The sequence below is a fragment of the Monodon monoceros genome, unplaced genomic scaffold (genome assembly GCF_005190385.1).
Source record: "Monodon monoceros isolate NGI ecotype Baffin Bay Population unplaced genomic scaffold, NGI_Narwhal_1 Super_Scaffold_14, whole genome shotgun sequence".
In the NCBI taxonomy this organism is placed as follows: Eukaryota; Metazoa; Chordata; class Mammalia; order Artiodactyla; family Monodontidae; genus Monodon; species Monodon monoceros.
This window is the reverse complement of record NW_021703770.1, coordinates 42,321,989-42,338,088: the sequence shown is the minus strand read 5'-3', so window position 1 is coordinate 42,338,088 and position 16,100 is coordinate 42,321,989. Positions and strand designations below refer to the sequence as shown.

General features: G+C 36.6%; 1 protein-coding gene across 3 annotated transcripts in view; it reads left to right on the top strand.

Annotated features, from left to right (window-relative positions):
* SLC26A7 (solute carrier family 26 member 7) overlaps positions 1–16,100 on the top strand; it is a 190,425-nt gene that overhangs the window by 65,528 nt on the left and 108,797 nt on the right. Inside the window, exon 1 of one of the 3 annotated variants that reach the window (XM_029222432.1) lies at positions 15,226–15,236. The exons of the other annotated variants lie outside the window; for them this stretch is intronic. The gene's annotated coding sequence lies outside the window, so the exon portion shown is untranslated. Of the gene's footprint in view, positions 1–15,225; positions 15,237–16,100 lie in introns of those variants that run through there. 3 annotated transcript variants of the gene reach the window in all.

Sequence of the window (16,100 nt, the reverse complement as noted above, 5' to 3'; positions counted from 1 at the left end):
AAATAGTAGATCTTTTTATTTCTATTGGTATCTCTGCTTTTATCTTTATTATTTCCTTCCTTTTGCTATATTTTAGTTTATTATTTTTCTAGTTTTTGAGCTAGGAATTCAATTTATTTATTATAACTTAAAAAATTTTTATTTATAAAAATATTTAGGACTATGAATTTTCCTCTGCTCATTTCTTGAAATATTTTCTATACATTATGATTGTGTTTCAATATTGATATTTTTTAGAAATTTTGTGATTTCAGTTCATATTTCTCCATTCACCCAACGATTATTTAGGAAAATGGTTTTAAATTTCCAAAAGAATGAGGTTTTTTTTTCAATTTTGTCTATAATTTCTACTGTTGTTGCATTGTGGTCAGAGATTATTATTTGTAATAGCTCTACATTTTCTAATTTACTAACTTTTTCCTTATAACCTAATATATAATAAATTTTTGTGAATGTTTCATGAGCACTTGGGGGAAAATGTGTCTCTTAATGTCTACCTTACTGATTATGTTGTTACATCTTTAATATTATTATTATTTTTGTCTACTTGATCTTTCTTGCATTAAAAAATGGTGCATTCATTACTGTAGGTTGCCTTTATCAAAGTAAACAGACGTTGCCTTGTAGTGGTTTGATCACCTTTTAGGTAAACTGTACATATGTGAGTCATAATGCATTCAAATGCCTCTCATTCATTGTCATTCATGTAAAATAAATCATTCCTATTTCTCTTCTCCCTTACTATTTCTTTTATGTTGCTAGTATAAAGTGTACTTTTACACCACAGTGATGTAATGTGATATGTTTCTATGTTGTAGATTGCATTATGGGCTCTTTAAAAACATCTTTATCTAAGTATAAATTCCACATATTTGGAGTAAGTTTTGACATATGGACATACCCATGAAACCATCACAACAATCAATATAATGAAAATATCTGTCACTCCCTTAAATTATTCCCCTGACACTTGACCTTCTTCTCATTCCTTTAGGAAACCCCCTTCTCATCAACCACTAAGAACTATCGATTAATTTATATTTTCTAGAGATTTATAAAAATTATCCATTGTATTATTTTTGTCTGGTTTCTTTCCCTCTGCATAACTTTATTGTTGTTGATTTTCTAGTTTTATTGTAATGGTTTTGTAACACAGTAGGGACCTCTGTGAGTAGAACTCATGCACTATCTGATTGTGACTGAACTGACTGCTCTGGGAATATTTTAATTTCCATTTATGTCATCTATTTATAAGATACTTTAAATGTCTCATTTTACAAAGAAACACTAATGTTACTGATGTAAGTTTGTACTATTATTCTTACTTTTCAACACAAGGAAACATTTTCTAGCCAAAAAACGGCAGCAGCCAAGAGAGGAATTGATTACTTGCTTATAGCAATGAGGTGTTAATTTCGAGGCAAGGTAGAACCATTTAAAATGACAGTATCAATAAGCATTTTTGTTGGGGAAACAAACCCTTATTAAAAATTATGGCACTTTGGGCTTCCCTGGTGGCGTAGTGGTTGAGAGTCTGCCTGCCGATGCAGAGGACACGGGTTCGTGCCCTGGTCCAAGAAGATCCCACATGCCGTGGAGCGGCTAGGCCTGTGAGCCATGGCCGCTGAGCCTGCGTGTCCAGAGCCTGCAACGGGAGAGGCCACAACAGTGAGAGGCCCACGAACAGAAAAAAAAAAAAAAAAAAAAAATTATGGCACTTTAAAAACCATTGTTCTCTTTTCCCTGTAGCTCTTATTATTCTCCATAATGGGCACTTTGCCCATTCCTTTTCCCAAGAACTTAGAGGAGTCTGGGATTGTCCCCCATCCATTTACCTTTGGAAATTTCCCCAAGCTTTACTTTTCTGAAGCAACCACAGGACAAGATTTCTGCCCTGGAGGATGTGGGGATATATGGCTCCTTTGTTCAACAGTTGCACAAGCATGGGGTGGCATAGGTGGGGGTGTTTACTGACAGAGCCTTTTATTATCATACTGGTACATTCTGGAAACACATAGTCTTACGTCTTCACAAATGATAAATAAACAGCTGCAGACCAAATAAGAGATTTTCCATTTACTTTTGATTTTGTACTAAATATTTTTTTGCATTTTCTAAATAATAAGATCATGAGTATAGAAAGGATTTAAGATGTTAACTCATTTAACCTGCTTATTCAACACATCATTCTTACTCCTTCCAGAAAAATTGAATTTATTCTTTTGTAATGCTGGGGAAGACAATCTAAAGTCCCTTTTGATGATGTTTTACTATTTCACAACCATTACAGACAGGAAGCCATTATTCTGTTTACTCTAAATCTTTCCAGCTATGTTTGTACCTGGCAAATCTAAGAAGAAATTCACTTAATAAATTTAGGATTAAACATCCTTAAAATTATAGATTGAAAATTCCACATATTAAAAACAGTAATAATATTTATTATCCTACTATGTGCCAAACTCTGTTCTAAGCTTACTGCATGTATTCATATATTTGATCTCCATCAGCATTTTATGAAATAAATAATATTATACTTCCCAATATACTGATGAACATATTGAAAGTTAAGCGACTTATTTAGAATCTCATAGTTAGGAATTGGTGGGTAGGAGTTGGACTCAAGTATACAGTCTCTTAAGTGCTATGCTACACAGCTTTTTAAACTAATACTGAGAAAGGAAGCAAGGAAATTCAATCCAGCACCTGCTCCAGCCAGGCATTGTGCTAGTTCTCTCCTTAAGAGTAGCAGCAGCCTGTGTGCTAGGCATGACTTGTCTGGTAGGGCAATGGACTTGGCTGTACAACTGTGTACCTGCCATTCTTGAGACCTTCAAGGTCCTTTCTAACACCATTTACATGACAACACTTGTATGTCGTTCAGGGCTCAGCTTAAATATAATCATCTCAGACAAACCTTCACTGATATCTCTGAATATGGTTTAAACTGATTATCCTTACTTCCTCTATGAGACATTGCTCATAACTTACATTATAGGACTTCTCAATCTACAAGAAAATGTTTTCCGTGTATTTACCTTCCTTTATGGACTGTTAGTTCATTTTTTTTTTTTTTTAGAATCAATAGCTAAAAATATGAATTCTTTTTTTTTTAACATCTTTATTGGAGAATAATTGCTTTACAATGGTGTGTTAGTTTCTGCTTTATGACAAAGTGAATCAGCTATACATATACATATATCACCATATGTCCTCCCTCTTGCATCTCCCTCCCACCCTCCCCTCTCGGTGGTTGAATAGCACTGTGCTGATCTCCCTGCGCTAAGCAGCTGCATCCTGTTACCTATCTATTTTACAATTGGTAGTATATATAAGTCCATGCCACTCTCTGACTTCGTCCCAGGTTACCCTTCCCCCTCCCCATGTCCTCAAGTCCATTCTCTACATCAGCATCTTTATTCCCGTCCTGCCCCTAGGCTCTTCATGACATTTTTTTTTCTTAGATTCCATATATATGTGTTAGCATACGGTATTTGTTTTTCTCCTTCTGATTTACTTCACTCTGTATGACAGACTCTAGGTCCATCCACCTCACTACAAATAACTCAATTTCGTTTCTTTCTATGGCTGAGTAATATTCCATTGTATATATGTGCCACATCTTCTTTTTCCATTCATCTGTTGATGGACACTTAGGTTGCTTCCATGTCCTGGCTATTGTAAATAGAGCTACAATGAACATTGTGGTACATGACACTTTTTGAATTATGGCTTTCTCAGGGTATATGCCAAGTAGTGGGAATGCTGAGTCGTATGGTAGTTCTATTTTTTAGTTTTTTAAGGAACCTCCATACTGTTCTCCATAGTGGCTGTATCAATTTACATTCCCACCAACAGTGGAAGATGGTTCCCTTTTCTCCACACCCTCTCCAGCATTTATTGTTTGTAGATTTTTTGATGATGGCCATTCTGACTGGTGTGAGGTGATATCTCATTGTAGTTTTGATTTGCATTTCTCTAATGATTAGTGATGTTGAGCATTATTTCATGTGTTTATTGGCAATCTGTAAATCTTCTCTGGAAAAATGTTTATTTAGGGTTTCTGCCCATTTTTGGCTTGGATTGTTAGATTTTTGATATTGAGCTGCATGAACTGCTTGTAAATTTTGGAGATTAATCCTTTGTTAGTTGCTTCATGTGCAAATATTTTCTCCCATTCTGAGGGTTGCCTTTTCATCCTGTTTATGGTTTCCTTTGTGATGCAAAAGCTTTTAAGTTTTCATTAGGTCCCATTTGTTTATTTGTGTTTTTATTTCCATTTCTCTAAGAGGTGGGTCAAAAAGGATCTTGCTGTGATTTATGTCATAGAGAGTTCTGCCTAGGTTTCCCTTTAAGAGTTTTATAGTGTCTGGCCTTACATTAAGGCCTTTAATCCATTTTGAGTTTATTTTTGTGTATGGCATTAGAGAGTGTACTAATTTCATTCTTTTACATGTAGCTGTCCAGTTTTCCCAGCATCACTTATTGAAGAGGCTGTCTTTTCTCCATTGTATATTCTTGCCACCTTTGTCAAAAATAAGGTGACCATATGTGTGTGGGCTTATCTCTGGCCTTTCTATTCTCTTCCATTGATCTATATTTCTGTTTTTCTGCCAATACCATACTGTCTTGATTACTGTAGCTTTGTAGTATAGTCTGAAGTCCAGGAGCCTGATTCCTCCAGCTCCATTTTTCTTTACCTTGATTGCTTTGGCTATTTGGGTTCTCTTGTGTTTGCATACAAATTTGGAAAGTTTTTGTTCTAGTTCTGTGAAAAATGCCAGTGGTAGTTTGATAGGGATGGAATTGAATCTGTAGATGGCTTTGGGTAGTATAGTCATTTTCACAATGTTGATCCTTCCAATCCAAGAACATGGTATATCTCTCCATCTGTTTGTATCATCTTTAGATTTTTTCATCAGTGTCTTAGAGTTGTGTGCATACAGGTCTTTTGTCTCCTTAGGTAGGTTTATTCCTAGGTATTTTATTCTTTTCTTTGCAGTGGTAAATGGTAGTGTTTCGTTAATTTCTCTTTCAGATTTTTCATCACTAGTGTATAGGAAAGCAAGAGATTCCTGTGCATTAATTTTGTAACCTGCTACTTTACGAAATTCATTGATTAGCTCTAGTAGTTTTCTGGTAGAGCCTTTATGATTCTGTATGTAGAGTATAATTTTACCTGCAAACAGTGACAGCTTTACTTCTTCTTTTCCAATTTGGATTCCTTTTATTCCTTTTTCTTCTGTGATTTCTGTGGCTAAAACTTCCAAAACTATGTTGAATAATAGTGGTGAGAGGGGAACCCTTGTCTTGTTCCTTATCTTAGAGGGAATGGTTTCAGTTTTTCACCATTGAGAAAGATGTTGGCTGTGGGCTTGTCATATATGGCCTTTATTATGTTGAGGTAGGTTCCCTCTATGCCTACTTTCTGAAGGGTATTTATCATAAATGGGTGTTGAATTTTGTTGAAAGCTTTTTCTGCATCTATTGAGATGATCATATGGTTTTATCCTTCAATTTTTTAAAGTGGTATATCACATTGATTGATTTGTATACATTGAGGAATCCTTGCATTTCTGGGATAAACCCCACTTGATTGTGATGTATGATCCTTTTAATGTGCTGTTTGCTGGTATTTTTGTTGAGGAGTTTTACATCTATATTCATCAGTGATATCAACCTGTAGTTCTCTTTCTTTGTGACATCTTTGTCTGGTTTTGGTATCAGGGTGATGTTGGCCTCATAGTATGAATTTAGGAGTTTCCCACACTCTGCTATATTTTGGAAGATTTTCAGAAGGATAGGCGTTAACTCTCCTCTAAACATTTGATGATTTCGCCTGAGAAACCGTCTGGTCCTGGGCTTTTGTTGGAATTTTTTTTAATCACAGTCTCAGTTTAAGTGCTTGTGATTGGTATGTTTATACTTTGTATTTCTTCCTGGTTCAATGTCAGAAGGTTGTGTTTTCTAAGAATTTTTCCATTTCTTCCAGGTTATCCATTTTATTGGCATATAGTTCCTTGTAATAATCTCTCATGATCCTTTGTATTTCTGCAGTGTCAGTTGTTATTTCTCCTTTTTCATTTCTAATTCTATTGATCTGAGCCTTCTCCCGTTTTTTTGTTTTTTTCTATGATTCTGGCTAATGGTTTATCAATTTTGTTTATCTTCTCAAAGAACCAGCTTTTAGTTTTATTGATCTTTGCTATTGTTTCCTTCACTTCTTTTTCATTTATTTCTGATCTGATCTTTATGATTTCTTTCCTTCTGCTAACTTTGGAGGTTTCTTGTTCTTCTTTCTCTAATTACTTTACATGTAACATTAGGTTTTTTGTTTAAGATGTTTCTTGTTTCTTGAGGTAGGATTGTATTGCTATAAACTTCCCTCTTAGAACTGCTTTTGCTACATCCCATAGGTTTTGGGTCATTGTGTTTTTATTGTCATTTGTTTCTAAATATTTTTTGATTTCCTCTTTGATTTCTTCAGTGATCTCTTGGTTATTAAGTAGTGTATTGTTTAGCCTCCATGCATTTGTATTATTTACATATTTTTTTCCTGTAATTCATATGTAGTCTCATAGCGTTGTCATCAGAAAAGGTAATTGATATGATTTTGATTATCTTAAATTTACCAAGGCTTGATTTGTGACCCAGGATATGATCTATCCTGGAGAATCTTCCATGAGCACTTGAGAAGAAAGTGTATTCTGTTGTTTTTGGATGGAATGTCCTATAATTATCAATTAAATCCATCTTGTTTAATGTATCATTTAAAGCTGTGTTTCCTTATTTATTTTCATTTCGGATGATCTGTCCATTGGTGAAAGTGGGGTGTTAAAATCCCTTATACTATGATTTTGTTACTGTTGATTTCCCCTTTTATGTCTCTTACCATTTGCCTTACGTATTGAGGTGCTCCTATTTTGGGTGCATAAATATTTACAATTGTTATATCTTCTTCATGGATTGATCCCTTGATCATTATGTAGTGTCCTTCTTTGCCTCTTGTAATAGCCTTTATTTTAAAGTCTATTTTGTCTGTTATGAGAATTGCTACTCTAGTTTTCTTTTGTTTACTGTCTGCATAGAATATCTTTTTTCATCCCCTCACTTTCAGGATGTATGTGTCCCTAGGTCTGAAGTGGGTCTCTTGTAGACAGCATATATATGGATCTTGTATTTGTATCCATTCAGCCAGTCTATGACTTTTGGTTGGAGCATTTCATCCATTTACATTTAAGGTAGTTATCGATATGTATGTTCCTATTACCATTTTATTAATTTTTTTGTGATTGCTATTGTAGGCCTTTTCCTTCTCTTGTGTTTCCTGCCTAGAGAAGTTTCTTTAGCATTTATTATAAAGCTGGTTTTGTGGTGCTGAATTCTCTTAGCTTTTGCTCATCTGTAAATGTTTTAATTTCTCTGTCAAATCTGAATGAGATCCTTGCTGTTTAGAATAATGTTGGTTGTAGTTTATTCCCTTTCATCACTTTAAATATGTCCTGCCACTCCCTTCTGGCTTGCAGAGTTTCTGCTGAAAGATCAGCTGTTAACCTTATGGGGATTCCCTTGTGTGTTTTTTGTTGTTTTTCCCTTGCTGCTTTTAATATATATTCTTTGTATTTAATTTTTGATAGTTTGATTAATATGTGTCTTGACGTGTTTCTCCTTGGATTTATCCTGTATGAGACTCTCTGCACCTCCTGCACTTGATTGACTATTTCCTTTCGCATATTAGGGAAGTTTTCAACTATAATGTCTTTAAATATTTTCTCAGTGCCTTTCTTTTTCTCTTCTTCTTCTGGGACCCCTATAATTCGAATGTTGGTGCATTGAATGTTGTCCCAGAGGTCTCTGAGAGTGTCTTCAATTCTTATCATTCTTTTTTCTTTATTCTGCTCTGAGGTAATTATTTCCACTATTTTATCTTCCAGGTCACTTATCTGTTCTTCTGCCTCACTTATTCTGCTATTGATTCCTTCTAGAGAATTTTTAATTTCATTTATTGTGTTGTTCATAATTGTTTGTTTGCTCTTTAGTTCTTCTAGGTCCTTGTTAAACATTTCTTGTATTTTCTCCATTCTATTTCCAAGATTTTGGATCATCTTTACTATCATTACTCTGAATTCCTTTTCCGGTAGACTGCCTACTTCCTCTTCATTTGTTTGGTCTGTTGTGTTTTTACCTTGCTCCTTCATCTGCTGTGTGTTTCTCTGTCTTCTCGTTTTGCTTAACATACTGTGTTTGGGGTTTCCTTTTCCAGGTTCATAGTTCCCGTTGTTTTTGGTGTCTGCCCAAAAACCAGCTAATGCTGGTTCAGTGGGTTGTGTAGGCTTCCTGGTGGAGGGGACTGGTGCCTGTGTTCTGGTGGATGAGGCTGGATCTCTTCTTTCTGGTGGGCAGGACTGTGTCTGGTGGTATGTTTTGGGCTGTCTCTGACCTTGTTATGATTTTAAGCAGCTTCTCTGCTAATGGGTGGTGTTGTGTTCCTGTCTTGCTAGTTGTTTGACATAGGGTGTCCAGCACTGTAGCTTGCTAGTTGTTCAGTGGAGCTGGGTCTTAGCCTTGAGATGGAGATCTCTCAGAGAGCTTTCACCATTTGATATTACGTGGAGCCAGGAGGTCTCTGGTGGACCAGTGTCCTGAACTCAGCTCTCCCACCTCAGAGGCACAGGCCTGACACCTGGCCGCAGCACTGAGACCCTCTCAGCCACACGGCTAAGAATAAAAGGGAGAAAAAAAAAAGAAAGAAAGAAACAATAAAGTTATTTAAATAAAAAATAATTATTAAAAATAAAAAATCATAACATAATAAAAAAAGAAAAAAAGAAAAAGAAAGAAAGAAGAGAGAAACCAAACCATAAAGCAAGTCCAGCAATGATAACAAGCGCTAAAAACTATACTAAAAAAAAAGGACAGACAGAACCCTAGGACAAATGGTAAAAGCAAAGCTATACAGACAAAATCACACAAAGAAGCATATACATACACATTCACAAAAAGAGGAAAATGAAAAAAATACATATATCTTTGCCCCCAAAGTCCACCACCTCAATTTTGGCATGATTCATTGTCTATTCAGTTATTCCACAGATGCAGGGACATCAAATTGATTGTGGAGATTTAATCTGCTGCTCATGAGGCTGCTGGGAGAGATTTCCCTTTCTCTTCTTTGTTCACACAGCTCCTGGGGTTCAACTTTGGATTTGGCCCTGCTTCTGCATGTAGGTCACCTGAGGGCATCTGTTCTTCACTCAAACAGGACGGGGTTAAAGGAGCTGCTGATTAGGGGGCTCTGGCTCACTTAAGCGGCGGGGAGGGAGGGGTACAGAATGTGGGGCAAGCCTGTGGTGGCAGAGACAGGCATGATGTTGCAACAGCCTGAGGTGTGCTGTGTATTCTCCCAGGGAAGTTGTCCCTGGATCACGGGATGCTGGCAGTGGCGGGCTCCACAGCCTCCTGGGAGAGGAGGTGTGGATAGTGACCTGTGCTTTCACACAGGCTTCTTGGTGGATGCAGAAGCAGCCTTAGCGTTTCGTGCCCGTCTCTGGTGTCTGCGCTGATAACCGCCACTTGCACCTCTCTCTGGAGCTTCTTTAGGCGATGCTCTGAATCCCCTCTCTTCGTGCTCCCCGAAACAATGGTCTCTTGCCTCTTAGGTACGTCCAGACTTTTTCCCGGACTACGTCCTGGCTAGCTGTGGTGCACTAATCCCCTTCTGGCTGTGTTCACGCAGCCAATCCCAGTCCTCTCCCTGGGATCTGACCTCCAAATCCTGAGCCTCAGCTCCCAGCCCCCACCTGTCCTGGCTGGCAGGTGAGCAGACAATGTTCTCAGGCTGGTGAGTGCTGGTTGGCACTGATCCTCTGTGCAGGAATCTCTCCGCTTTGCTCTCTGCACCCCTGTTGTTGTGCTCTCCTATGTGGCTCCGAAGCTTCTCCCCTGCCATCCCCCTTCTCTGCCAGTGTATGGGCTTCATAGTGTGTGGAAACTTTTCCTCCTTCACAGCTCTCTACCAGTGGTACAGGTCCCATCCCTATTCTTTTGTCTCTGTTTTTTTCTTTTTTCTTTTGCCCTACCTAGGTATGTGGGGAGTTTCTTGCCTTTTGGGAAGTCTGAGGTCTTCTGCCAGCATCAATATGTGTTCTGTAGGAGTGTTCCACATGTACATGTATTTCCGATGTATTTGTGTGAAGGAAGGTTATTTCCACGTCTTACTTTTCTGCCATCTTGAATGTCTCTCTGGAGACATTCAAGTTAGTTTCTATATAACAGAGACTGTCGAGCTCTATAATTCTAACAGCTGGTACAGAATAAACATGAGTTGAATAACTTGTATAAGAATAAGATCAGTTTAATGCTAGTAGTATCACTATGTCAAATAACCAAAATTAAATTGAGATTTTATTTTTACCTTTTCTAATTTATCATTTTCTCCCTCCATCCCCCACAAGAAGACACATGCACACACCAAGGCTAATAATATCATGCTCCAATCACCCCATTTTAAATCTTTATCATTTTCTTTAGCTAGGGCAGAATGGAAGGCAGAAGAGTCAAATTGTTGTCCATCCCTAGCAGTTCTGATTCTCACTGCCTCTTGCTTTAGAGGCTTTTTATTTTCTAGAAAAGTCTGAGAACTGAAAAGATTATGAGGCTGCCTTCAAACATGCAATTCCAAATAAAATAATTCTTAAGCCCTGTGACTTTCTGATATATTCCACAATAAAACATCAAATAAAACATAATTTGTGTTTGTTTCCTAAGCATATGATAAGTCTGCCTACTGGATAATCCAATATTTGTCTCATATCTGTTCTCCATTCCTGCTATGTCCAGTTTAGCTGCTTTTGTCCTTTTTCCTCTTGCTACTCTTCTCATACTAACCTTTGAAACCAGCTAGTTGTTTCACATTTTATCATCAGATTGATCCTACCAAAGCACAGCTCTGATTTTTGAGCCAGTGTTTTGAGCCACACTTGTTTGCAAAATTAAGTGTTTAATAAATGTATGGAAGAGTGATGTCCCTCACACCTGGAAAACTCTCTTTTCACTACTTTTAAGGTGCTCCATACTTGGACTTCAAAATGTCTTGCTTTATTTTTTATTACTCCCTTTTGGCTAGTTGTTCTTCTAAACTAACAATGCCTTGTCTTCTGAGCATATCCCATGCTGTCCTGCTTTATACTCATATTCTTCCCTCTTTCTGAAATGCTTTCTAATAACTTCTTTCTTCTTGTATTCCTTAAGTGTCAAGATACACTTTTATTCCTATTCAGCAGTATTTCATTCTCCTTCTGAAAACTAGTGGCACATTTTCTATTCCTCTCTTTTATACGTGTACAGACTTATCTTGGTGTGGTTATTTACACATATCATTCCTCTAAACCCAGCTGCCTGGAGCTTCTGGAGTTCCGCTTTTCCCCTGTCCCCATGTATGCAGAACTCAGGAATTCATATTAAACAACACATGCATGTTGGAGAAATGTAGACTTACCTGAAGTTTCTGTGAGAGAGGTAGAGGAGGTTTCCTTTTCTTTTCTTTCTTTTTTTAAAAAAACAAACCTTGATTTAGAGTAATTTTTGATTTTCAGTAAAGTTGCAAGGCTAGTACACACAGTTGCCACATACCCCACCCACCCACAGTTTCCCCTATTATTAATATCTACATTACCATGGTGCATTAGTCACAACTAATGAATCAGATTGATACATTGCTGTTAAGTAAAGTCCATATACGGTAATCAGATTTCCTTAAATTTTACCTAATGTTATTTTTTTTTCTAGGATCCCATCTGGTATATACCACATTACATTTGGTTGTCTTGTCTCCTGGTAGGCTCTTCTTAACTGTGAAAATGTCTGAGGCTTTTCTTGTGTTTGATGATCTTGACAGTTGTGAGGACTACTGGTCAGTATTCTCTAGAATGTCCCTCAATTGGGATTTGTCTGATGTTTTTCTTATGATTAAACTGGGGTTGTGGGTTTGGGGGAGGAAAATGAGAGAGACAGAGTGATATTCTCATCACATCTTATTAACAGTATAGACTATCAATATAACTTATCACTCTTAATGTTAACCTGGATCACCTGGTTGAACTAGCACTAGTTTGTTAGGTTTCTCTAAGTTACTCTATTTTCCACTTTTCCATACTGCATTTTTTGGAAAAAAGTCAATATGCACAGCCTACTCTTAACATGTGAGAGTTACGTTAAAGGAGAGTTAAGATAAAAAGTGGGGATTATCTACATAAATTACTGGAATTCTTCTGAACAGTAGTTTTCCAGCTCTCCCATTTTAAAATTTAATCAATCATTTATATCAGTATGGATTCAAGCATATTTATTTTATCCTTTGGGTTATAATTCAGTACTACTTTATGTTGTTCTTCAGATTGTTCCAGCTTTGAACATTGGGAGCTTTTTTTCAGTTGGCTTCTATGTCCCTCCTTAATATACTCCCACTTATTTGTTTGTTTGTTATTTAATTTTGGAGTTCTTTTTCACTTTCTGGCACTACAAGATGATCCAGGCTCATAGTGTATATTTCCTACCCTAGTCCTAGAATCAGCCATTTTTCTAAGGAGATCTGGTTTCTTTCATTGTACAATGGTATTAGAGATTAAGATCTGGGTGTGAGGTGTGCCACCGGGGTGTTGTTGGCTTCTAGGCCATTTCAGCTGACACAGCAAGGACATATATGTGTGTATATCAACAAAAGTATGTAAACATACCTATATATTTCTAAATGTATCCATCTATATCTGTGTTAAACTAAACATGGTTTCCTACTGATGTCTGCAACTCTTATCCCTCCCATACTGATCGTTCTAGCCTTCTCCCCTTGCTTATCTATAACTTATGCAATAGTGAGAAACCTGGCTCTCACTGTCTATCATCCATTTACTTGATTTTTCAATTCCAGTGTATATTTATAGTGGTTTCAGAATTGTTAACCTCTACTCCCATGGGAAATAACTTTATCAACTCAAGTACAGTGTTTCTTTTTTGCCTTTGGTTTTACATTCTTTACCAATTTCCAGAGTTATTCACATGAGCACATTTTCTGCACTCCTTTCAGTGAGGTTTGTTCATACATTTAGCAAGTCTTAAAAATCTGTACATTGTATGAGTCCATTTAAATGACACTCTAGAAAAGGCAAAACATATATAGAGAGTAAATGAAGCATTGGTCATCGGTTAGATTCTTTGTCACATTCTGCATTCCATCCTGGGGTCTCCTGACCTCCAAATGATTTTCTAAATATTTGCACACATTAAGGTTCATGGGTTTTGACAAATGCTTAATGTCATATATACACTATTATAGCATCATACAGAATAATTTCACCATCCTAAAAAGTTCCCTATGTTTCACCTTTTACATACTTTCCAACACCTAAGCCCCTGGCAACTACTGATCTGCTTACTGTCTCTATAGTTTTGCCTTTTCTAGAATGTCACATAAATGGAATCATGCAGTATGTGGCCTTTCCAGACTGTCTTCATTTGCTTACAATATTCATTTAAGATTCATCCATGTCTTTGCATGGCTTGATAGGCCATTCCTTTTTATTACTGAATAGTATGGAGAAGGGCTTTATATTCTGAATTCCACAGCACATAACCTCATAGGTATCCACCTGACATTTTTTTCTCATGTTCTCTTGTTACACAGAGGTTTTTTCTGCCATATCCCTACACAGTACTCAGTTGTTCTCCTATTATCACGAACAATTTAGCTCTCTCCCCAAGCCTGCATACTATACTCAGTAGAGAACAAAGGGCTTTTAGGGTTTTAGCTCCCACTCAAACAGCTTAGACCTTACCTCCCTATTAACACCTACATTACAGTTCTTTATGCTCCTGGTTAACATTCCCTGCTCCCAACATCAGCATTTCATCTCACTTTATAAGTTCTTTCAAAGTGTGAGCTATATCTTTATCTCTGTATTCTGCAACAGTGTTGTGCCTTGCCCCTAGTAGGTATTCAATAAATATTCACTGAACAAACAAATAAGTGATTTGGTATAATGTGAGAGCCAGATTGCAGACAAACTGACAAAGCCTGAAATGCATGCAATATTCCATCCACTTGGGTAGTATAGCTATTTTCTATGCACTCTTTTCTTTTTTCACTACTTGAAGGCCACTTGCAAAAAATGGCCTGAAATCTGACATACATTCAATTTATATAGAACATATGGTGTTTATAAAAGCATTACCAAATAGTATCATGCTAGTGAACCTTGATAATGTGTGTCAGAGGTTTTCAGCATTAGCCCAGAACATCAACATTACTACAAACAGCTGAAATATATTGTAAGAAATTTATTTTCTCATAAAATGTTGCATGGGCAAGTTTTTGGGAATTAGCTAGCCAGATTAGAATTATCATCATTCCTATTATTAGTAAAAGGCGTTGATGTAGTTCTTTATTAAGTCATTAGCTTAAAAATTGTTTAACATTGGCATAAAATTTAAACACTAGGCCTCCAAGTGAAATATTCTAGAAGGATCCTCATTTTACATACTTAGATTCCAGAAAAATCTTGGAAACAACAGTTCCATCTGTGGGCACCTCTTACAAAGCCTGTGTTGCACAGGTACTTGCTGCCTTCAACCTGTGTACCTCAACCTCTGTATGCTAGATCCCTAATTTTGATGTGAATAAACTGTTGAGATTTGGGTGCTGGGGAAAGGGGAGTTCTTAAATTTCTCCTTCTTCTCTCTCCTCCTTGTCCTATCCCTCCCCCTCCTCCTCTTCCTCTTTTTCCTTCTTAAAATGTCTGCCATTGTTTTGGGTTATGGAGAATGTTGTCATCCAGAAGAAAGTAATTTCTCTTTAGCTAAATCTCACATGTTTGCAATCATCCTTTACATACACAATACTTTGTATCAGAAATGAGGTCTTAAGGGGCTTGTTGAACTTTCAAAGTCAAGAATTCTCCATTTTAGGAATTTATTCGTTGCTGGGAAGATTTTTTTTTAAAGTATAAAACTACGAGTAGAATATTGCAAAAATACTTTGAGTCTTTGGATAAGTTTTAAATCTTTTTGATTTATATTGTAAGGTAGGTACATATATTTTGAACATTTGAAAGGGCTGAACTCTTTTTATATCTTGAACTTTTCCCATACCCTTCCATTTGTAACTTTCAGGTTGTGGAAATGACATAAAGAAGTTGCTACTAGAAGATGGTGGTTAGCTGGAAGTTGTTGGTGTATCACTTCAGGTTAGGTGATGTTTGTTTCTCAGGCATGAGAAATCATTAACCCTTTTAAGTAGACGCTGGGTAGGAAACAAATAAAAACCAAAAAATAAAATGGTGATGATCAATACGAGGCCTCCCAAAGGAGTTTGCTTCTCAAAATAAATGAAAATAAGATTTCTTGTCATACAGATAAGAACTTTCTAACATTCCATGTATGCATAAAATTCCATATATGCAAACAGGTTTCACAATTTGAAAGATTTGGATTGCTTGTATACTGCATTTAGCTGAAATGAAAATCCAACTCTCTGGAGTTCATCTTACCCCAATAATATGCTAATTTCATCCTCATGGCCTTTAAGAGTTAGTGTCATAATTTGCAACTAACTAGTAGAAAGATACTTGGGAAAAATTGGTTCAGTATTTTTCTTAACTAATTGTGTTTTCAGGATGAAGATCAACAGACTATGAATCAGTGTGTTCCAACTGTACCTATACTATTGATTGATTGGGTATTTCCCTTGGGACATTTCTATTTGACAAGCTGACACATAGATGCAAACAGTTCAAATACATTTCTTTCTGCACTGATAAATTTGTTCATGTTCTCCAGAAGTGGAAAATATGGTGTGACCTTTTCTACATTTTGAAATCTCGTGGCTAGTTTTCCATGCTGGGTAAATATATATGGCACCTTATGACATTCAAGGTACATCACATATGTTGCACATTTTACAGGTTTCAAAGCTCTTTCATATGTTATTTCACATTCACTTTACAACAATTCTGCAATATCAATAGGGCAGACATCATTCTAATTATTCATAGATCATGAGGCTTGGAAATTTTTAACAGATTTTCTATAGTCACAAAAACTAGGATGTG